At 39.3% G+C, this 23591-nt stretch overlaps 1 protein-coding gene across 1 annotated transcript in view; it reads right to left on the bottom strand.

Moving 5' to 3' along the window:
• The window catches only part of MCTP2 (multiple C2 and transmembrane domain containing 2), a 183632-nt gene that overhangs the window by 55708 nt on the left and 104333 nt on the right, over positions 1–23591 (bottom strand). The window lies entirely within an intron of this gene.

Below are 23591 nucleotides of genomic sequence, written 5' to 3'. Positions count from 1 at the left end.
TTTTAAGCATAAGATTTCATAGTATCTTCTTATGTTTAATCTCTGCTTCATCTAGGTTTTTTTCTCATTTTAATGCCAGATACTGTTTACTTGTGCCTTTATTCTGTACATTGAAAACTCTCAGAAAATAATCAATATTACTAAGTTTTTTGAAGAAGCAATTTTTAATTTTATTTTCCCTTCCGTTTTACATATGTACTCTACTTCATTGATTTTGGTCTTATTTTTATTTATAATTAATTTGGCTTCATTTTGCTGTAGTTTTTCAAATCTTGATTTTGACAGTTAACTAATTTTGAGTGTGACTTATTTTTCAATACTGGTTTTGTCTTGTTCTATTTTTATAGAATACAACATATCAATTCCAACTCTTATGTGGAAGGGCAAAAAGCCAAGAATAGCCAAGGCATCCCTGAAAACTAAAAAACAAATTAGAATCACGCTAAAGCCAAATGATGTTTGTATAACATTACAGGTACAGACAAGAGACCAATGGGCAAGCCCACCCACATATGGGAAACCTGATCTATGACTTTCTGAAAATTGCAGATCACTGGGAAAAAAGTAGGAGATTCAAGAACTGGAACTAGATTAATTGGATAGCCAGAACACAACAATGAAATCAAAAGTAGCTTTAAAAATTTAATGTGGGGGTGTGTGGGTGTCTCAGTTGGCTAAGTGTCTGCCTTCAGCTAAGGTCATGATCACAGGGTCCTGGGATCAAGTCCTGCTCCAGGCTTCCTGCTCAGTTGGGAGTCTGCTTCTCCCTCTCTCTCTCTGCCTGCCGCTCTGCCTACTTGTGCTCGCTCTCTCTCTCTGTGTGTCAAATAAATATACAACATCTTTTTAAAAAATTTAATGTAAAAAGTAAAACCATAAAAAACTTAAAGAATATCTTTATGACTTTGGGATAGGGAACAATCCTCAATAATGACACAAACTGCATAAACCACAGAAAAAATAACTGATAAATCTGACATGAAATATAAGAATTTCTTTTTATCACAAGTTAATACAGAGTGAAGAACTAAGCCACAAACATGGAGAAGGTATTTCTATCTAGGTTATATAAGACACTTCTATAAATCAATAAAAATGTAGTGGGTAAGGAAGAACAAAAAGGAGCACAAAAGGGGCGCCTGGGTGGCTCAGTTGGTTAAGCGACTGCCTTCGGCTCAGATCATGATCCTGGAGTCCCAGGATCGAGTCCCGCATCGGGCTCCCTGCTCAGCGGAGAGTCTGCTTCTCCCTCTCCCTGCCCCCGCTGCTCCCCCTGCTTCTGCGCTCTGTCAAATAAATAAATATTAAAAAAAAATCTTTAAAGATTCTCTTCTTCTGCCCCTCCCCCATCCTGCTTGCATGATCTCTCTCTAAAAAAAAATAATAACAATAATAATTTACTCGTAAAGTTAAATGTCCTACAGAATGAAGATGAACCACGTGGATAAATGTCAAAAACAGTATTGAGTGGATTTGCAAGCCACAGAGTTAAGACATTAAAGTATTAAGTGATGGCTTTGATAAAAATCTTCAAAAAACAGACAAAATTCAACTACACTTCCTAAACAGATACAAAGGTGGCAAAACTACCATGGCTACTGAGTGAATGATACAACATTGTGTCACCATTACTTCTGGGGATGAGGGATGAAGAAGGATTCAATCATAAAGAGGCAAAGAAAGGACTTCTAAAATAATGGGAATCTTTAATTTTTAAGTTGGGTGATAGGCATGTAGGTGTTTCTTACTGTTATTCTTTAAATTGTACACAGAGATGCATAGTTTTATAAACTCCCTTGTATATACAATATATTTTATACTAATCTCTTTTTTATGGCAGGTAATGTGCCACTAGAAACAATGGATATGATTTTGCACTGACCTAGGAATGCTTTCAAATCTATGCAATTGAAGGTTCCAAGTAACCACTCCATTTGGTTACAACTGCTGTGGACAAAGAACTGATTTTGAAAATGAGGAAGGCCAGGGTGAGGAAGAAAGAAGAAAAAGAGAAAAGCCAGCAACCAAATAACTCTCTCTCACACACATACACCCACACACAGTGGACCAAATATGGCCCCTACTGTTTGTCAGTTTACAGCCTCTGGCCCAGATTACTCTAATACACTCCTAACTCATATATTAATCATAGTAATTTTCCCTGCATCCTAATTCTTCACATCAAAGCCAAAGTAATAACCCAAAGCTTAGTTCTTACTGTGATACACTCCTGCTCAAAGCCTTTTATATCTGCCCACTCTCTACAGACAGTCTAAAACTCTTAGTATGCTATTCAAGGACATTAAATCAAAATAAGGCCTGAACTTTATATTTACTATTCTTTCTCTCTACCATATTTTCTATATTCCAGCACAAAAATTTACCATTCTTAAAAACTGTCTATGGGGGCACTGGGTGGCTCAGTCGGTTGGGTGGCTGCCTTCAGCTTGGGTCATAATCCCAGGGTCCTGGGATCGAGCCCCGCATTGGGCTCCCTGCTCATCGGGGAGCCTGCTTCTGCCCCCCACACCTTGTGTGTGCACACACATTCTCTCTTTCTCTCTGTCTCAAATAAATAAATAAAATCTTAAAAAAAAAAAAAACCTGCCTATGTTTTCCTTCTCAGAGCCTTAATCCAAGTGCCCCTAGAAATGTTCTTTTTTTAATTTCTCACTGGTTGTCCTGGTTGGAACAAGCCATTATGTTACCTGGTTTCATAATGCCTTGTAATTGGTTCTATAAATATCAAGTAAATGTATTTTGCCTGGCATCAAGGTCATTTTGTTCAAGTTTTACTCTTTGAAATTCTGAAGCATATATAATTTATATTTGTATTCCTTATAAACCATAAGATGGTGTCTTATATATAATAGATACTCAAAGATTTACTGAATTGAAACAGGAGTCAAAATGAGCATTAAAAGTCTAACTGAATCCTTTGCATTTGAACAACCTGACACCCAAAACTGCAGTTGGGTGATGTTACAACATATGGCAGCTTGTCATGGTCTGGAGGGCAGACCAGGAAGCCTAAATCAGAATCCAAACGATGGCTTTATACAAAGGCAAGAGGATAGAACCTGAGATACACCAGATGCATGAATTACAAATATCCCCCCAGTGCAGCATCCCCCATGTGAACATTTGTGTGTGGTTTGAAAAAGGTGAGCAGGAGAAAGTTCTGGTGAGTGGTTCATTTCCATTCTACATCAATTCCCAGAAAGCCAAGGTGGGCAAACATACTGTGCGTTCCGAATCAATTAAAACTGCTGAATTGATTAATCAATTTAAACATCCATTCAACCAACATTCATGGAGTGTTTATTATGTATGGGGCACTTGCTGCTATTTTAATAAAGGAATAAGACACTTTCTGTCATCCAACAGCTACAGTATAAACTCTCAAACACACATGCATGCACGCACACACACGCACGAGGACACACATCTAGAGTTCCTCATCATGCCTTATTTACATATAGTTGTAAATAAAAATATCAGAGCACATCATTATATATGATCACACAGTAATCAAAAAAACATTTTAAAATACATTATATGTTAAAAAAGAAAAAAGAAGAAGATGATAGCAGGAGGGGAAGAATGAAGGGGGGGAAATCGGAGGGGTAGACGAACCATGAGAGACGATGGACTCTGAAAAACAAACTGAGGGTTCTAGAGGGGAGGGGGGTGGGGGGATGGGTTAGCCTGGTGATGGGTATTAAAGAGGGCATGTTCTGCATGGAGCACTGGGTGGTATGCACAAACAATGAATCATGGAACACTACATCAAAAACTAATGATGTAATATACGGTGATTAACATAATAAAAAAAGAACATCTTAAATGAAAAAAAACATTTTAAATGAAAAAATAAAATTGTTAATAATTAAATTTGTGGTTGAGTTGGACTATGGAGCCAAGTGCTCTTAACTACCACACTGTACTTTTTCCTGTTGTGTTATTTCCAATAGTTCTGAGGCAATTACATTTTCTAACATTAAGCATTTATTTAATGGTGCTTGGGACATATTCATTTTGATTGGATCTAAATCATGGCTCTCTCCATCCTAGCAGTGTGCTCTTGGAAACATTATATAACCTTTTTTCATCTGTAAAATGAGAATGGTAGTATCTGCCTCAAGCACTGTGGAGAGGACTCAAGGCAATGATAGAAGGGAGGAGTCATCATCACATCACTGCCATACTTCTTAAAGCAGATGAATGACTGCATCCAAGTCAAAAGAAGAAGCATGAAGAAAGCCACTTGGAAGATAAGGTTTGTTGGTCTCTCTGTCACTAATTATTTCAGTGGAAAAGCACTCCGGCCATTCATTGGTTCAATGAGAAGACATTTACTCAGTTATTCCTTTGTTTTTGCCCAATGCTAGAGAGGGGCCATGCTTAGTTTAGACTTTCTCTTTAGTAAGAGAAAGAAAGCACAAGCAAAAGATATGACAATGGTAAAAAAAATTTTAAAGGCTTCCCATGCTTAGAGGTGGTAAGACAACCAATTGGGCTAGATCAAGAGATACGGGGCTGGAGATAAGGGTAGGTACTAAGCGGGGGCCAGTTAATGGAAAGACCTGTATGTCATGGTAATAGGTTGAAGATGTGATTGTAAGCTAAACATAAAAATAACAGGATTGGATATTTAGATAACTTCGATAACAGGATATCCTTAATTATGGGAATGGAGTAATGGAATGAGAAACAGAAAAACCTTTTAGTAAGGAACTGCAATAGCCCAGGAGAAAGGACAAGATCACTTTTGTCTGGGATAATAAGGGATGTTTTACAAAGAATATAGGCTTTTGGGGTGCCTGGGTGGCTCAGTCAGTTAAATGGCTGACTCTTGATTTTGGCTTAGGTCATGATCCTGGGGTTCTAGGATCAAGCCCTACATGGAGCTTCATGCTCAGCGGGGAATGTGTTTGAGGATTCTTTCTCTTCCTCTCTCTTTCCCTCTACTCGCATTGTCGATCTCTCAAATAAATAAATGAATCTTTTTAAAAAAAGAATATAGGCTTTTGTTGGTTCTTTAAACATAGTTTGGATTTTGATGAACTGTGGGAAGTCACATGGGGAAATAGTATGGATTTGATGCCCAATCATACTCATCCACTCACCGGGAATTACTTCTGATTTCTGGACAACCCTTTGAATCATTCCTGGTCTCCTCATGTCTTTGGGTTGGTCTGTGAAACTATTCCACCCATTCCTTGCCTTGTTGGGGTTTTTATATACAAAATCTACTATGTGGAGAGGTACACAGCTTCCTCATAGATGTAAAGCCCTCCGCCATATACCAGCAGTGGTGGGGAAAGCCAAATGAGCTAACCAAATACCAGAAATCTTTCAAGTTGCTGATAACATGTGACTTTTGTCTATTTGAAACTACAGTTCTCCCAGCCACTCTGATGGACATGTCCACAGTCCATAACCTCTTCCCTCCTCCCAAATGTATGCCTCACTAAATTACTTCCTATGCAAGGAGCCAATACTTGCTTCATAAATCCTTATCCATCAGATAAGCAACATGAATGAAGGACTGCAATGAAGGGCCTACTTGTGGTAGGCAGAATAATGGTACCCCAAAAGATGTCCATGTCCTAGTCCCCAGAACCTGTGAGTATGTTTCAGCGCAAAGGGAAACTAAGGTTACAGATAGAGGTCAGGTTGCTAACCATCCAACCTTAACATAGGTTAGGTTAGCGATCATCATGGATTACCTGGTTGAGTCCAATGTAATCACAAGGGTCAGTCCATAGTGGAAGGTAGAGGCAGAAGAAAAAAGTCAGAAAAAGATGTGAGGGCAAAGCAAGGCCAAAGAGATGCCATGCGAGGACTCAACAATGTGCCCTTGCTGGATGTGAAGCTGGAGGAAAGGATCATGAGCCAGAGAACATGAGCAGCCTCTGTAAGCTGGAAAAGGAAAGGAAATAGATGCTCCCCTAGAGCCACCAGAATAGAATGTAGCCCATCCAGCATCTTGATTTTAGGCCAGTGAGACCTGTGGTGGACTCCTGTCCTCCAGAACTCTGAGATAATAAATCTGTGCTGTCTAAAGCCACCTAACATACATGGTAATTTGTCATACTGGCAACAGAAAACTAATAAAGTAGTATAATATGAAAGGGGGAACATACCTAGGGAAATTGGAAAGGGCTGTCTAGACTGACCAGAGAGTGAATTCTACACCTTTGGAAGGAACCAGGGTCTAGGAAGGGATTTGTTCCTCCTGATCTAATCTCCACCTAGAAAGAGGTAAGGGGAATAAAGAAACCCATCATGGAAGAGATTTCCTTTGGCAAATGTCAACTCAGATCGGGCCCAGAACTGAAATGCCCTTCCCTACCCTGACCCTCCCTTTTCTCCCCTGTCCTCCAATAAAAACTTCGTATCTCAACCCTTACCTCTACGTCATGTTCTGGTTGCCACACGTATATATATATACATATATATATATATATATATATATGTTTATATATAAACTTATCTGAATCAAAACTCATTAACCATGTATTTCCTTGAGCATTGAAATATGCCATTTCTGGTGTTCATCTGGCATTCTCTTTGACTATTTCTATATGATATAAAATGGTCTGGTCAGTTCACTGGGGGGAAAATGTCAAACTGGGCATCTTGCCTTATCTCTTAAAGACAAAACTCCACTAACTAGTTCTAGTTTTATGTGGGAACGACCCTCACTGGTAATTTGCTCTCAGTACTTTTGCAGAAGGACAACTGAATTACATGTTTCCTACTTTATCTCCCATGACTGCTAGAATAAACAATGTGTATAATTTTCAAACTTCCAATTTCACAGTAATACTATTCTATATAAAAGAACATATGGACATTTCCATGGATCTATGTAGCTAATTCCACTCTGGTTTTATAAGTCCATATATAAATCCATATAATCTTAAAATTAACCATAAATTGGAGACTTTTAGACTGTATTCTTTTAGACGTGGAATTTTTGTTGACTTTTATTTTCCCCTTTTGAATGTATTATGGGACTTTCTGTTTACAGATTTATGTATTGATTTGAAAGAGAGAGAGAGAGAGAGAGAGAACAAGCGCTGGGGGAGGGGCAGAGGGGGAGAGAGAGAGAGAGAGAGAAAGAATCTCCAGCAGACTCCACACCGAGCGCGGAGCCAGACACGGAGCTTGATCCAACGACGCTGAGATCACAACCTGAGCCGAAATCAAGAGCTGGACGCTCAACTGACTGAGTCACCCAGTGCCCCTTATGGGACTTTTTAACAACAGAAAATAATGTTTCTAGGGGCACCTGGGTGGCTCAGTCATTAAGCGTCTGCCTTCGGCTCAGGTCATGATCTCGGAGTCCTGGGACTGAGCCCTGCATTGGGCTCCCTGCTCAGCAGGAAGCCTGCTTCTCCTTCTCCCACTCCCCCTGCTTGTGTTCCTGCTCTCGCTGTGTCTCTCTCTGTCAAATAAATAAATAAAATCTTAAAAAAAAAAAGAATGCTTCTAACCTGTATTTATACATACCAAATACTAAATACATAATCCTTTTCCTCCTTGAAATACGAAGCATTTATTAAAATCCCATCACTTTCATGTTTGCATCATGCTACTGGCCACTTTATACTTTACATTTCTTGATGACATTATATAAATGGAAAATGGTCAAATGATCGCCTATGGTCCAATGAACGTCCCCATACCATTCATAAAGGCAGAACGACTAGTTTACAAAGTAGAAAAGCACTGAACTAAATGAAATAAAGCAACTAATGGGCTGCAACTATCAGCTTTTTCCTCCTGGAATGATCATAATTTCAGGTCTACAACCAAACAATAAATTCCTCATTACGCTTTTTTGCAGAAACTGGTAATTGAGCAGTTGACAGTCTGATTTTGGTAAATATATTTTTCAAAGCCATCAGCAAATTCTCTGCTCTGATTAAAGGAAGGGAGGACAAATCCTCACACTTTTATTTACTCCCCATAAAGCTGGGTATCTTGAAGGAGTCAAGGAAAAATCCCATTACATGTACCTATAAATATTATTTCAGACTCGTAATTGTTGGCACGGTGGGCACCGTCTGTGGCAGAAGTCCGATGGGACTCTAATTGTACTCTCAGTGGACAAAGCATTCTCAAAAAGTGTTCTCTGACTTTGGTCCCATGAACATCAGGCTACAATTGTGACTAAAAGCTTAAACTTCACACTTACGACTGACTCCTTCATGTTCATAGAAAGATTAGATCAGAATGAATACAGAAAAAAATCGCTCTGGGTAATAAAGCAAGTGTATCTAATTAGCATTAGTGCAGTGATCAAGTAAAGCAGTTCACTGTATTAAGTTACTCTGCTTGTAGCTTTATTTCTGGCACTAAAAGGAGGAGGCTTGCAATCCGTTCACATTAAGCCTGCACATACTCGGTGTGCTTAAAACAGACTAAGGTGCTTTAATTCAGGAACCCTCCAACAGTGATTAGGGAGTGATACTATTTATAGCAAAGCACAATCCCTTTAGGAATCTGACTGAGAATGTCTTAGATGGTCTCCCATTACTCTGATAGACTATCTATTTCCTCCATCAAAAGGAAGACAGTTTACATCAGAGCCACACATACCTAACACCAAACACAAACATGAAGCCAGGTTTGCATCCTCCTCTCCCCGAAACATGCTTTTAGGAGTCCTGAATTTGTTTTGATCATGAGGAATCTGAGAAGCTTTCCTATAACACTGAGACATCACGATAAACCAGGAAGGAACCCAAAATAAGGGGTTTAAGTATGTACACACACACACACACACTCTCTCTCCTATCCACTCACACACTCACTCACTCAATCTTCTGCTCACCAAAAGTTCAAAATCTGTTGCATCATGTAAATAAATGTGCCCCAAACAACCACCATCACAACAAAAATTCCTAAAACAACAATGATCTTATTTAAAGATGCTGCTTGAATTTTAACGTCTTTCATTTCAAACCAAAAACGGGATGACATGAATAGAATATAAAGTCTTCCTCAAGCCTTTCTAGGATATGATCCACTTAAGCACAGAATTAAAATATTTTAAAAGGCCCTTTAAAAACGAAGAGGCAGATGTTCAGGTAAAAGCAAAGCCAGGAGACTGTATATTTTAATAAAGCTATTATATGTACAGCCCCAAATTAGGAGTGGCACTGAGGCTAGTGCATGTCTAAACCATCACCACCTGTTTGCCCTGAAAAATCAATTAAAGTCACACTTTCAGAGGAGTCCCCTTCTAACCAATAAAACTTAGCCAGCTTCATCAAGAGACTTGAGTCCCTCAGAGGGAATGTACTTGAAACCTGAATCCTTAGTCTCGCGTTCCTGCACTGCTTGCATTCATATAAACTAACCATGGTAAAACCAGCCTTCAGGAGCAATGGTAGAAATGGGAGGAGGAAAGAGACCAGAGAGAGAGAGAGAGAGAGAGAGAGAGATCCTTATTTCCTTTGGCTTTATCCTGAGAATCCTACTTCCTTTTGGTGAATTCCAGTAATTTCTTCAAAGGCTCTGTTTTTTTTTTTTTTCCTTTTCTTTTTTTCTCCTACAGAATTCTGTGCTACATTTTCTGTGCAACAGAAGAGATCCAACTTTGCAAGTTGAAAGCAAGGGCAGGAAAGCCATCCCAAGTGTTTTAGTAATTAAACGAATATGCATAATGAACCATATGCCCAAAGGGCCTGTTCTTCATGTGGGCCAGATTTTTGTTTGAATTTTTAATTTTTATATACAGATGAAACATTCAGTGTAATCTACCAACAGTGTGAGAGAGCATGCAATAAGAAAAAGTGCAAGGGACAGTCCACGTAGGAGCAGGAACAGGAGACACTAGAGAAATTCTGCTCTGAAGATGTTGATTCAAATGTGTTTTTTCCCCTCTAGCAATTGTTCTTGTCATCTGCTCAGAGTCTTCAGGAGACACATATAACGAATACACTGACAGCTTTATACAGTATGAGTAAAATACAGTGCCGTCAGCTGAAAAGTGTGAAAATCCCATGGGACAAACAAGGATTTCTCAAAAAAAAAAAAAAAAAAAATCCTTCTACACCCATCATTCAGACTACCATCTTGAATTACAGGGAATCCTCCCAAGTCTCTTTCGGAAGCTACATAAATATTATATTGTAGGCTCTAAGCCACATATATTAGTGATTTGAACTGATCTAAGAGGAATTCTTACCTCTCAATGATGCAACTGTGCATAGCGGGTAGAAAATGCTCAAGGCAAAATGCAAGCATGCCCTCCCCACTCCTACAGCAATGCACACCATGAATTTAAGGATTCAATATGCTTGCTCAAACATACAGATCCCCAATATTTTCTAAACCACTGTCATGGAAGAACTGGCAAAACCTTGCTCTAAGCTTTTCAGTGTCATTTTGAAAATACGTAGTTATAATCAAAGCAACATAAGAGACATAGAGTCTGATAAAATTTACCATGTCAGCTCCTGGACACACAGGATGGAGGAAGCATTCTCTAATGCAGAAGAGAGCTTTTTAAAAATATGTTTGCACAACGTTTGAAATTTACAGTGATGGTCTGGACAAAGTCACCAGTCCTTCGGGTGGGTCAATCTTGTAAATGCCTAATTCAGGATAAACATTTCAGAATGGGGTGTGTGTGTGTGTGTGTGTGTGTGTTGGGGGCTGGGGGCGACAGAGGAAATGCTAAAGTTCACTATCCTCCAAGTCTTTAACTGAAATAACCCAAATGCAAGATACCACACTGGGCCTTATGGCATTGAGAAAAGATTATGAAAACAAACCTGATCAAAAACCAACGTGAAGCTTTAGACTCTTTTCAGGCCCCATTTTGAACAGAGATATGCTGTCATTTTCACAATGTAAACACCAGAAATGGAATGCAAAGCATTTAAAGAGCAAATAATAATGGAGCTGTAAATAACATCTCTCATTGCTTTCACTCTTAATTCAGAGTTTATGCCTTTGACAATGGCTACGTTACTTGATCTAGTGGTCTCAGTGGAAAGACAGATAAACTTCAACTGCAGGCAGAAGACAAAAACTGACAAGGAGCGTCACCTTTCCTGACTGTTTAAATCCTTTAAGGAAGTGTCGGAGCAATTAGAGGGGGAGTGTAATCTTTGTGGAGTGCATTAACACTCTCCGACCTCCCAGACAATAGATCAGACCTCAGACACATAATGCTTCCCTAAGGCTTTTTAGCCAGCATATTTGATCTCTTAGTCACTCCGTGTGTTACTATAGGTATCATCCCCACAGAAGGCATTATTCATGAGCACTACTGTCCACTAGGTCTGAGACTGGACTGCAATCAAGCAAAGCAGGAAAATCACCTTAATCCTCTATGTATTTCCTGTATCTTTAAGATGGGGGAAGGGGGGAGGGGAGTCTAGACTTGTGGAAAATAGTATTTCACAATTCTCTTATTATTTTTTAAAGCTACAGAGTCTGTTCTGTAAAAGTGAATTACAGTAGTTCCCCCGTTATCTGTGGGGGATACCTTCCAAGACCCCCAGTGGCTGCTTGAACCCACAAAGAGTACCGAGCCCTACAGATGCTATGTTTTTCCCATGCATACACACCCATGATAAAATTTAATTTATAAAATAGGCACAGTAAGAGATTAACAACAGACATTAATGAGTAACAAAACAGAACAATCATAACAACATACTATAACAGAAGTTACGTGAATGTGGCCTCTCTCAAAGTATCTTTTGTACATACTCACCCTTCTTGTGATGATGAGAGATGTTAAAATACCTACGTGGTGAGGTGAATGACGCAGGCACTGGGCCGGAGTGCTAGGCTACGAGTGACCTTCTGACATACATCAGACAGAAGATCATCTGATCCTAGACCGAGGTTGACACTGGGTAACTAAAACCATGGGAAGCCAAACTTCGGAGAAGGGGAGACTACAACAGTTGCATTAATATGGATGGGTCCTTAGGTGAGTATGGGCTGCAGGGAGGGGGATAACCTCCAAAACATTTGATGTTTCCTGTCTATAAAATGAACTTCATAATCGACTTACTGAGAAAAATGCCAGGTGTGATAAACAGTACTGTAATATGCAAAAGAAAGCAAAGTGGGGGAGGGGGGGATCAAATAAACTCCTTGCACTCCAAGCTTTTAAATCTTCATCTGTCCTGCAGGTCATGTGGCAAAGCACAACGGTCAGGCAATAACCTATTTCCTGATGAACACATCCTGTTCCAACTGCTAATCTCATAGTGGAAGCTTGGCTTTTACCATTTATTATAAACATTTTCAAGAACTGCTTACCACGATATATTTTTTAATGGATTAGATTTTGGTCAGCTGCTAACAGAGAACTGAATATTCTTTATACGAAGACAGCAAAATAGGTTTTCTGAGAGTCTGACTTAACTTTCCACTTTTCTCCCTCATGAGTAATTGGAATAGCAATTGAAACAGAATATAAGGCTAGGTTTCTTTTCTGTTCTTTTTTTCTTTTCCTCCCTCTCCCATTGTAAGAAATTCTGTATCCAAGCTTATAGTATACAAGACCTTATTGGTTTTGAACTTTATCACAAGACTTGGTGAAATGTTCAAGAGAGAGACAAAGGCCGAAATTCACACAATTTGCTCAAGACTATCACAGCTGTTTATTGAGGACACTCAGCATCTAAAGCCTACAGCATTTAAAGCAAAATAATTACATTTTCTTAGAATCAAGGCAGTTCCCCCTTGAAAATGTGTACTGCCAAGGTTTTTCAAACAAGACTACAAGAAAAGAGAAGAGCTGCGTATTAGCTTTATGTTTCAGCAAATCACTTTAGAGTTAGCATTTTCAAACCCAAACTTAAGAAAAAAAATGGCGGATGAAAATATATACCCACAAAAAGCAATTTAAGAACTTTTGAACCTTAACTAGCAATAAAGAAAGATCTACTGGATGTTTTAACTTTGCTTCAACAATGCCTAAAATCTAAAATGAAATAATGAAAGTAACTGGAAAAAATGTTACCATATCTACTGTGCATCTTCTAATGTTTTAAAAGAAATTGCTTATGTTATGTTTTTAATCCCTGGGTAAAACCACTTTCAAGGAATTCGTGATTCCACTCAAATTAAAACTGACCATGAACAATTAGCTAAGGAAGGAAATGCCCTTCTGAACCAACTATATTTAATACTCTGATGAGAATCTGTGTAGAGACACACACACACACATACACGTACACATACGCACAAACACACAGAGCACTATGCCTAAGTAATTTAGTACAATAGCAAAGGATTTTATAACCCTGACCAATGGCATTAGGCATACAATTTTAGTTAAGAAAATTAAAAATAAAAGGGAAAAAAAGGCTTAAAATGGTTGTCCTATGAAATCTGTACCAACTTCACAATAATCCAGATCTCATCCCTTGTGCATAAAGATGAACATGCCATAGAGTATCTGAGTAAATTACCATAAAAAGAGATTACACAACACCAAAACTTGAGGTTTTTTTTAAATTAATATAATGATTTCTGCTTGTCGATGATTGTATTAAATTAAAAATAAATTGCTGAAATTAAAATCCCCAAGAAGCAATCCACAGAAATTTACCTTGGACTTTTATCATTTATGAGTTTCTATCGCCACCTGCAGGACTATCTTTAAGTAAACTCAAGCAATGGTCAGGCTATTTGCCATTCTTTCTTTTCCTCTTTTCCTTTCTTCTCTTCTTCCTCCTCCTCTTTCTCTCTTAATTGTGTGTGTGTCTGTGTGTGCCTATGTGTGTGTACTAAATTTCTGGGCTATCAATTATTTATCTTTTGAAAATATATACATTATTAAACACGTAAAAATCACCAACGAAATGCAAAATTAGATTTACTGAAGGAGGTGTAGGGGACTGTGGCCACAGGCAGCCAATTTTTTAACAGCAACGCACACATGACACTTCTAATTTTGCAAAGTAAAATTCTGATGGAAAGTTAGCCTATAGTAATTTCCTTACCAAAATGGTGAGGACTTCAATGATTTCCAAGGAGAGCAGTTTTTGCTAAGGAACAGTTTACAAAAAAGTTTATAATTGCATATACCTGGCTTATAGCAGAGAAGAAATATACCAGAGAAGAAAAGTAACTTAGGGTTTTATTGTTCTTTAAACAAAAGACAAGTGTTAGATAGTATTTTGTTAAGTGTTACTGTATCCCAATAAAGAACAGGCTTTAAGAGCAGAGGTCAAAGCTTAAACACAAAAGCACAGATCATCATCACCATCATCATCATCATATTCATGTCTTCAACACTGTCCCCATAAAGTCTGGATTAGAAAGATCCATCACCTGGGGCGCCTGGCTGGTTCAGTCGGTTAAGTGACCAACTCTTGATATTGGCTCAGGTCATGATCTCAGGGTCTTGGAATTCGCCCAGCGGCCCCGTGTCAGGCCCTGCGCTGATGGGGTGAGTCTGCTTGGGATTCTCTCTCCCTCTACCCTATACGCGCCCCCCCACCAACGTATGCATACTCTCTCTCTAAAGTGGGTAAATAAATCTTAAAAGAAAAGAAAAGGATTCATCACCTGTAAGATGCATATGGAGTAACTATACAGACTTTTGCTCCTCCAGGCCACATTACCCTTCTGAGTAGCAGGTCTGCAGACATATACAATAATGTTCAAACATAAGACTTTAGGAAAAATGTTGGGCTTTTTTAATTTTTAAGAACATAATTCATGGCTACCATGTAGACGTAGTTCATACTCATGAACTAAAACCATAATTGCAAAGTTTATGACCACAAACATCACATACTAGACAAGTGTATAGTCGTTGAGCAGCATCCTCTAACAAGCCACAAGGCCTTAGGAAAATCACTCTACCGAATGTGAAGGACCCTCTGATTTAACATTCTATAGCTCCATGCTTTTCCAGACTTAAAAACAGTAGCCATGAGGGTCTTATTTTCAACACCAAGTGAGCTAAGAACTGCATTTCTTTCTTTCTTTTTTTTTTCTTGACTAAATGAGCATATTTGGCAATGACTTGAAACAAAAAATTTAAAAAGCTTGCTCAGAAAAAGTCATTTTAAAAGGACCTATATATATATATGGATTTGGGTATATATATATTGGGTACGTATGGATTTGGGCTATAAGAAAATCCCAGTGAGATTAAAAGTCAGCAAACACTGTACAGAAACATGGCTTAGATGAGGACCTACTGAATTGGATTTTAATTGTCTTTGCATCTTTTTTAATCAAAGTGAGAACTGGAATATTAGGCCACTGAATGTCTCCTTCCCCCCTTCCCCCCCCCAAATTAGCTGTTATTTGAAAAGCCAATGACACAACACGGAGAGAAGAGGAGAGGTAGCAAAACACACCTTCCTAAGTCATAAATCAAATGGCAAAAAGTACAATAGAGCATAGTAAACCCTCACCAGACCACAAAGAAGGTTTCTCTCCATAAACATCAGATCAGGCAGCTAGAATGATTACCAGGCTCTCCTGTAACTGTCGCCTATAGTGGGTCTAATTACAGACTACAGGCTAAGGCAAGCATGCCCGCACTGCACATGGCAATAAAAGGGCCATCAGCTTGCCAAGCCCAGCCAGACAACGGAGAGCACATGCCACCTGATGGGGAGCCCCAAAGATCAGCCAGAGAGACTAATAAAAATGACAGCTTAGAAACAAATGACAAAGCTTGGGCCACAAAAAAAAAAAAAAAAAAAAAGGCAGTATCAAATTAGCCAAAAATACAAGTGCTGAGCATGGCTCTTCAACAGGTCCAGACCAAAGCAGGGAACCAGTTATAACTGTTTTCACACACACACCGGTGATTTTTCTCCCTCTCCTTCTCGCTTATTTCTAGATCTTTTCACTTTTGCATCATACAAAATGTTTGCGCATCCAGGTGTCACATATAGAAACAGATGGGGGGGAAGCACCACCCACCTCTATGAGAATCAAAAATAAAATCCCCCTCATTCAGGGGCTGTTGATCTGGGTTAGAGATTTGCCAGCGCCCTTCCTCTTCCCCCTGGTACTCTAACTGCTGGCTGCCTTTTGGTCCTTTTGCTGTAGATTAGCACCACCCCCTGGATGGGTAGCATCGAGGGAAAGCTAGAAAAATGCACATTAGACAAGATTATGATGAAGCTGTTAGACTGTGTCTATGGATTTTACCTTCTGATGTGGCCACAGGCTGTCACGGTCAGAGAAGGAGTTAGGATAAAAAGAAAGCAGTATCTGATAACAGATGGTTTGTACTGGTTCTAGCACTCTTCCAAGCAGCATTGATTAGAAGCCTGCTGTGTACCCAACACATGAGCCGTAAGGACATATGCAGAGGTAAAAGATGGGGTCTTTGCCATTTTGTAGCTCACACTGTCCTAAAACAATCCTTCCAACATATGGCTACAATACACTGAATAAGTCTTTAGTGTTTCACATTAACCTGAATTATTAGGTCATAGAAACAAAATTCCTCCATTTTTGATGTGAAGAATTAATTTATGAGGTCGAACATGAAGAGTATTCTTAGAGCTTTAAAGACAGAACTGCATGCTTTGGCATTTGGTGGTTCTATGCATATGAATCAGCCCTAGAAATAGTTGATTCTTGAACACTAACGATATGGCATGTAATACAATGATTTGCATTTCTACCCTATCCTGAAACAGGTCTTTCACAAATCCTCAGATAACATCCTCTGTGATGAAGCTGCAACTATGCGCATGTATGCGTGTGCACCTGCTTTAGTGAAGCCTCTCTCTGAGTTAGGAGAATACCACCATACCTACCAATAGTGATATCAGATAATAATCCCTACCCACATTTGTAGCCCATTTCATATTTTTAAAATATTCCCTTGCATATTATCTAAGTTGATCTCCAAAGGATAAATTTAAATTTTCTTACAGTCCGTGTCAATCATTAAATGGCATCACTTTGGTTTCAACTATAAGAGGAGGGCAGTGGAGAGAAGTGGGGTGGGAGGAGGAGGCAAGAGAAATGGGGAGGGGGGCTGGGGAAGCTGGGAGGACGGGCAGATGGATGAGAAGGAGGAAGGGAGAGGAATGAAGGGAGATGGGGAGAGAAGGGAGGTGGATAAGGGACAGGTGAGGACTTAGCATGACAGTTTCATCTTTGTGCCTCAGTATCTAACAGGGCTTGAGACTCTGGACAAACAAGGTTGTAGAAAGCGAGGGAGGGAATGCATGGGGCAAGCTTGAAAAGGGCACTGGCTGGGTCAAGGAGTGACATGACCTCCAGGTTTCTTCCTTCTCTGAGACTGAAGACCCTACACTCAGGACCAAGTTCAAATTAACAGTAGGGTATCTCTGGACAGTAGAGAGAACTAGACTGAATTCACTGAGAATCTGAAAAAGACAATGGCTCCCAACCAGAAAACTCACAGAAGGCAGAAAACGTGTGTGTGTGTGTGTGTGTGTGTGTGTGTGTGTGTGTGTGTGAGTGTATCCCACCAGAAAGCCATAGAGGAGGCAGTAGGTAGAGACAAAAGCATTCCCATATAGAACAGGCACCTGTCATACAAAAGTGAGAGTTAACCATTCATTTGTTATCTAATGGGGCCATGTGAAGATTGGCAATGTATGCTCTTCTATGAATTAAAAAAAAAAGACCAAAAAAAAAGAAGAAGAAGATCTAATGCTTACTAGTCAAAATTGGGACACTCTAAAATATCAACTGATTCAGTCAGCGTAGCTATGATTCTGTCTAAAAGTGCAATTCAATTATAAAGTTGAAAATATAAACATGAAAATATGCTAGAATAGTTAAGAGTGCACTTTTAAATTTTCAACAGATAATCTTTTAATGCAATTACTGTAATTTTATTAAATGGCATAATTAGTTAATGCCTGAGTTGTCAATAGAAGGTGCAATTATGTTGTAAAAATTATAATCACAATGTGTGATGGTGGATTGTTCTGATGAAAAAAATGCTGAAAAAACCCTTTAAAATATTTTTGAAGGTATATTATGTAGTCCTCTGTAAAAGGAAGATTTGGGAAATCATCTTATAAATGTTAAATAAAACAATAAATTGTCAAATATTTCAAGCATTTTACACGATATATTTATACATTTCGCACACAAGTACATATGGACGTATTTAAAATGTCAAAAAATATCTTCTCCTCCAGACAAAATGGTTATTGGAACTGGATTTTTTTTTCAGCTTTAGAGAAATACTGTTAATCTTGAGCTCCAACTGCGCAAACACCTACTGAACAGGAAGTGAGGTCTGTTTTGTACATACAACTGACTTCTGGTGGATATGGAAACAGCCACCAAATGTTTAATCAAATGCAGGTGCATCTAGTTGTGAATAAATTGATGATAGAACTTAAAGAAGAAGTAAATCTTTTAGACACAGTTAACACATAAATATCAAAAGCATCAAGAAGACATGGACCAGCACTACTTTAATAGTCCGATTTAAAAACAAAATTCCCATTATAGTAGTCATTTGTAGCAAAGTACTTTCAACCTGAACATTCTTTAGACCACAGAATGGATCATGGACAGAAGCATCCTCAAGATTGCGTATGAAATGCTAACTAAACTGTTTTCACACAATGTTTCATGGAGAAACTTCGTATTTTCCAAATACCTTTGCCTCTTAGGCTCTCTTAGTCTCTCTCTCTGTGTTTCACACGTGGCATGTGGGTTGGAAGGGCCCATTCTGTAACTGCTGCTGTTGTTTATAAGTTCGATGCGAAATCATTTCACATTTCTCAACATTCCAGGATCTCTAAAAGCTAAGAATTCCATGTATACGAAATACGGGATTTCACTAACAAAGTGGGGAACTGTATTTTTAACCTTATTGGAGGAGAGGTTGATTGATGCTTTAAATTATGTATCCTATCGCAGGCCCTGTCGACTCTGAAGAAGAAATTCTTCATTTTCTGACACTCAAAAAATTGAGGAAAAAAGTCACAGATGTTAAAATCATAGCTTTATGAAGATACCCATTGATATATGGTAGATTTAGATTACTTTTTAACATCAAATGTCCAAGTAAAAATTTAATAAAACAAGGAATCCATCAATGCCCCACAGACTTGCATCCCTTGAAGCAATAGGTGTGTGCCTGAAAAACTCGTGGAAAATTGAAAAAAAAAATGCAATCCTTTTTTACAGCATTAGGAGACCTTTGTTATTTAAAATAATCTTCTGATGATGCCATCTGTCAAGTAAATGCTTTTTTGTCATATGAAAATAATTCACTTATGCCATAATGCAACATTAGGTCTTTTCATAGACAGTATGGGGTTTGTAAAATACATGTACCCAACAGAAAAACAAACAAAAATCCCCCATAGATGATTGGTTCCACAGTATAAACATCACAATGCAGAATTATCTTTTGAGAACAAATTCAATTCATTGTAACTATCATTAAATAATGTATTTGTCCGGAAACATGGGGAGAGACTATAGAGTACCGCCCCCCCCACCCCCCCCCACACACACTAGAAATGTGGGTCTACCTCTCCGATAGCTGTTTGAAGGAATGCATTAATGTAGATAGATAGATAAATGTGCTCATCTCTACTCTTATCCTTTATTTTGAACAACCTGGAATTCTCAAAAAGAATCTGGCAAAACTGTAGATTCCATCCATGACGCTTTCATGTACTTGTTTTCAGCATTCATGCTCCCTTTGAAAGCCCTTCTCCATCATCTAAGAGTTTCCCCTGCACAGTGGGTAAAAATAACTCAGTCTCCAACTGGGGGCTCAGCCTGGAACCAGCCACTGAGATTTTCCAGACCACCAAGCTAGATTCCAAGGATGTCATGCGCATGTGATTCCCAGGGTCTGGGCTGTTCCCCAGAGATGGTACAGACATTTCCACCTTATGCTTCTTTAGTTCTGGCTCCATCTCTTGTGAATATAATGACCATGACTAAGAATTATTCCCACCCAAATGATGAGGGTCCCCCCCGCCCAAAGCATCTTGGAAAAGGCTTAACTCCCATTCATTACATCTAAATACATATCTGAAATGACTAATGTCATTGTCCCTACAGTCATTATCATCTATTTAAATACCAGGACCACAATCACTGCAATTCCGAACATCAGTGAGAGGTAGTACAGCTCAATGGTTAAACACATGTACTCTAAAGCCTGATGGTCTGGGTTAATATCCCAGCTGTGCTTCTTAAAAGCATATGAGCTCTGACACTCTGTTTAACCTCTGTGGGTTCATTTTTCTCATCTGTACAAAGAAGGTAATAACTGATACCTACATCAGCAGGTATTGGTGAGAATTAGATGAGGTAACATTTGCAAGATGCTTCGGACGGTGCCCGACACACAGTAAGCACTGAAACGTGAGCTATTAAAGACACCTAGAGGTGAAAGTCTGTGTCTGAAAATGACCATGTGCAGGTCTATGAAACACCATGTGTAATTACAAATCCATTCACAGGGCAATACCCAGATGTGCTTCTTCTAGGCATCATTTTTAGTTACCCTGTGCCTCTGTCATTAAACTGACATCATTTTCCTTTGGAAAAGTTGAGAATAGGACTCTTTGAGCAGAAAAAACAAAATATATACATATTTAATTTATAACAAGTCAAGCTCAGAAAATGCAACAGAGTAAAATATCTAGAAAACGTGGAGGAAAGAGAAAGACCCAAGAGACAAAATGAGCAAGATTTTCCATAGTCATGCCAACAAAACAGAAATTGAGCCTACAGACGCATGAATGGCTTGACCACTCAGAAAAAAAATCCAAATTTAATTTCTTACAACAATGAATTCAATGTTGTGGGCAACATTCACATAGCATGTGTCAGTGGATTAATGACAACTTTCTTCTCCAAGTGTTAGGAATACAGCCACCTGGGTAAGTAGAAAGGGGATAAATCCCAGGGTGGAAGGGTTTACGCCTGGACAGTCTAATAAGATAAATCTTCCCATGTTTGTCCACCCACTTCTGACCAGACACCATGTGGACTTCTATCTTTATAGGCCACTCGTCTTGAACACTGCTTTCAACAAGCTATGATATATTCATATACACACCCATAGGAATCCTTAGAAACGTATGCTTTGCTTTCATAAAGTCTTAAATTGAACAGCCAGAATATACCAAACACGATCCTACAATGTTCATGCTTTGTCTCCTCTGAAAACAGAGACACTGACATGATGTTAATCGGCTATTTTATGTTATCTGACAAAACATAAGAAAAAAAATTCCTATAGTTTTGCCCTTAGCTTGTGGTGCTAGAGTCACTTCCTGGACCTCGAGGGGAAGGCAAAGCCCCACTGGGAACTGGCCCACCAAAAACGGTTCTTTACCCACCTGTGCAGTGAACCCTCAGATACCACTCATCCTACTTTCGAATATAAAAAGGCCTTCAAATGCAGTCCTATTATTTAGTAAAAGCTTGGCCTGAGACCTTGCTTCAGACCACCACAAAACTCTTCTGCCCGTAACGCCAAGGTAAGTGAATGAAGCATGAACAAATTGTCACACCAATGAATAAGGGCCAGTAACAGCATCCTGTCCTTGGTAGATCCCAGGAGAGAATCAGGGTGTACAAGTGACAAACCCAGCATTCTCCACAGCGGAGCAAGGAAGAGAAGAAGCGGGCCTTCGGCATCACAGGAGCCCTTCCTTTCTCTGGCCCAGGTCACCTGAGGATCCAATGCTTTGCAGAAAGACAACCCTTAATGGGATCCCACAGAGTCAGGGACATAGTACCACAGCCAGTGGTGGCCCCAAAGTGTGAAATTACCCATCTGTACATTCAACAGGAGGCTAACATCATCAGTATGTAGGCAAGAGGCATAAAAGCAAAATGCTCTCTCCAAAAATGAAGTCTTGGATACCCATAATCTTAAAATATAATAAGGGAGACTAATACACATATTTTTATTTTATCCTGAAAGTACCTTTTCTTTATATGCTCTTGCTTTAGGAACAAGAAAAGAGTTTTGGAATGACCATGATGATAGTAGTCACAAAAACATTCTCTAATAAGATGACACTTCATCGGCTTAGGGAGGGGAGAACACCTCTCTCTCTATCTGTAGTATCTCTGAGATCTGCCAAGGCTGGTCAAAGTAGACATGAGATAAACATTCGAACACGGCATTTCAAATTAAAACTGAAAACTAAATGCCTTTAAGGGAGCACTCCTCATTCTAGTACCTTCACAGAAAAGGTTCATGCATGTATCATTCCTAAATTGACTGCATTTTTTTCAGTGATGTCCACTGGGAAATGTCCCCCAATAAATACACACACGCAGTGGAGACTGTCCCAGGCTCACAAACCCTTGCAAAAATCACACTGTGGACAACCAGCAAGGGAGAGCACCATCTTTATCTTCCATTTGGGGGGCCACAGTGACTTGAAAGGATGAAGTGGCCGCCTGCATCTGCTAGCCTGGGAGCGCGTTTCCTGGCATGGTGCCCCCAGGACGGACGCATGCAAGGACCCACTGTCAAAGTTCCCTTCCCATTCAGAAGCCCCCTCTAGTAGACAACCTATTTCTATTCATTTGTTCTAATCTTTCTTCAGATCAGGCCAGCGGCCCATTAATCATTTCTGTCATTCTCCTACATAAGCCAGTGCAATGGAGCTCTGTTTTTCTAAAAATCACGGTGCCAGAAATTAAGCTCAAGAAAGAGGAAATCCTCTTCTCCTCACAGGGGCTGGCTGGGGTGCTGACTGAAAGAAGCCACCAATTGTGTTGACTTTCCTCTTTTGCCCAGAATCACAAGAGAACATTCTGTGGAAAGTTTCTGAAGAGAATTCAGGTGGGAAGTGGAGGTGGGGAGGCTGAAGAGGAAGGCAACACATGAGGTCCCCAGCGGAAAATGTTATAAGAAAAGGAAGCAGATGAATAAATGCCAAGACAAGACAGATATGGATTACTAGCATTTTTACTAATGTTCTTATTAAGGCCAATTGTTTTTAGCAATTCCAGACCAAAGAAAAAGTATATTAAAAGTCCAGGTCACAGCCATCATAGGCCCTCTACATCTTGAAGCAATGAAAATCTAAAATTAATGAAACCGAAGAGAATGTTCTCCATGGCAAAGAAAAAGCCTCTTGTGGAGCTGATATACTTGTTTGTGTAATAAGGAGTAAGGATGGGAGTGACCATGAACCCGCTGACATCTTAGGCTGATTTAAAAAAAAAAAAAAAAAATTAATGAGGATGTGCCTGTGAGGTAGGAGAGAACATTGACAATTAAAACACAAAAACAGAAACAAAAACAAAAAAACAGAGACAGAAGATTCATGATTTACCGAAGATCATGACTCAGAACCACTCACACATCCTATTAGGCCTTATTGTGATCTTTGCCCAGTACAAAGATTAATAGCATGATAAAAAAAAAGGGACAAGATTAGCAGTTGAGAGATTTGGTTTCTCCTTCCACGTCTGACACTACCAATCTCTTCAAGAACAAGTCCTTTTACAAATGGCGGAGGGTGCCCAGAACCATAAGGTGAGGGCATGGCACCAACTTTCAAGTCCCTACAAGATTCCTGGACCCTCAGCGGTTACCTTAGGTGACTCTGAGATCTCTTGCGGCTCTTCTG

Source organism: Mirounga angustirostris, unplaced genomic scaffold (genome assembly GCF_029215605.1).
Source record: "Mirounga angustirostris isolate CCGP_5_RB_7025 unplaced genomic scaffold, mMirAng1.0.hap1 SCAF_9, whole genome shotgun sequence".
NCBI lineage: Eukaryota > Metazoa > Chordata > Mammalia > Carnivora > Phocidae > Mirounga > Mirounga angustirostris.
The sequence above is the reverse complement of the archived record's forward strand: the minus strand, read 5'-3'. Positions and strand labels throughout refer to the sequence as shown.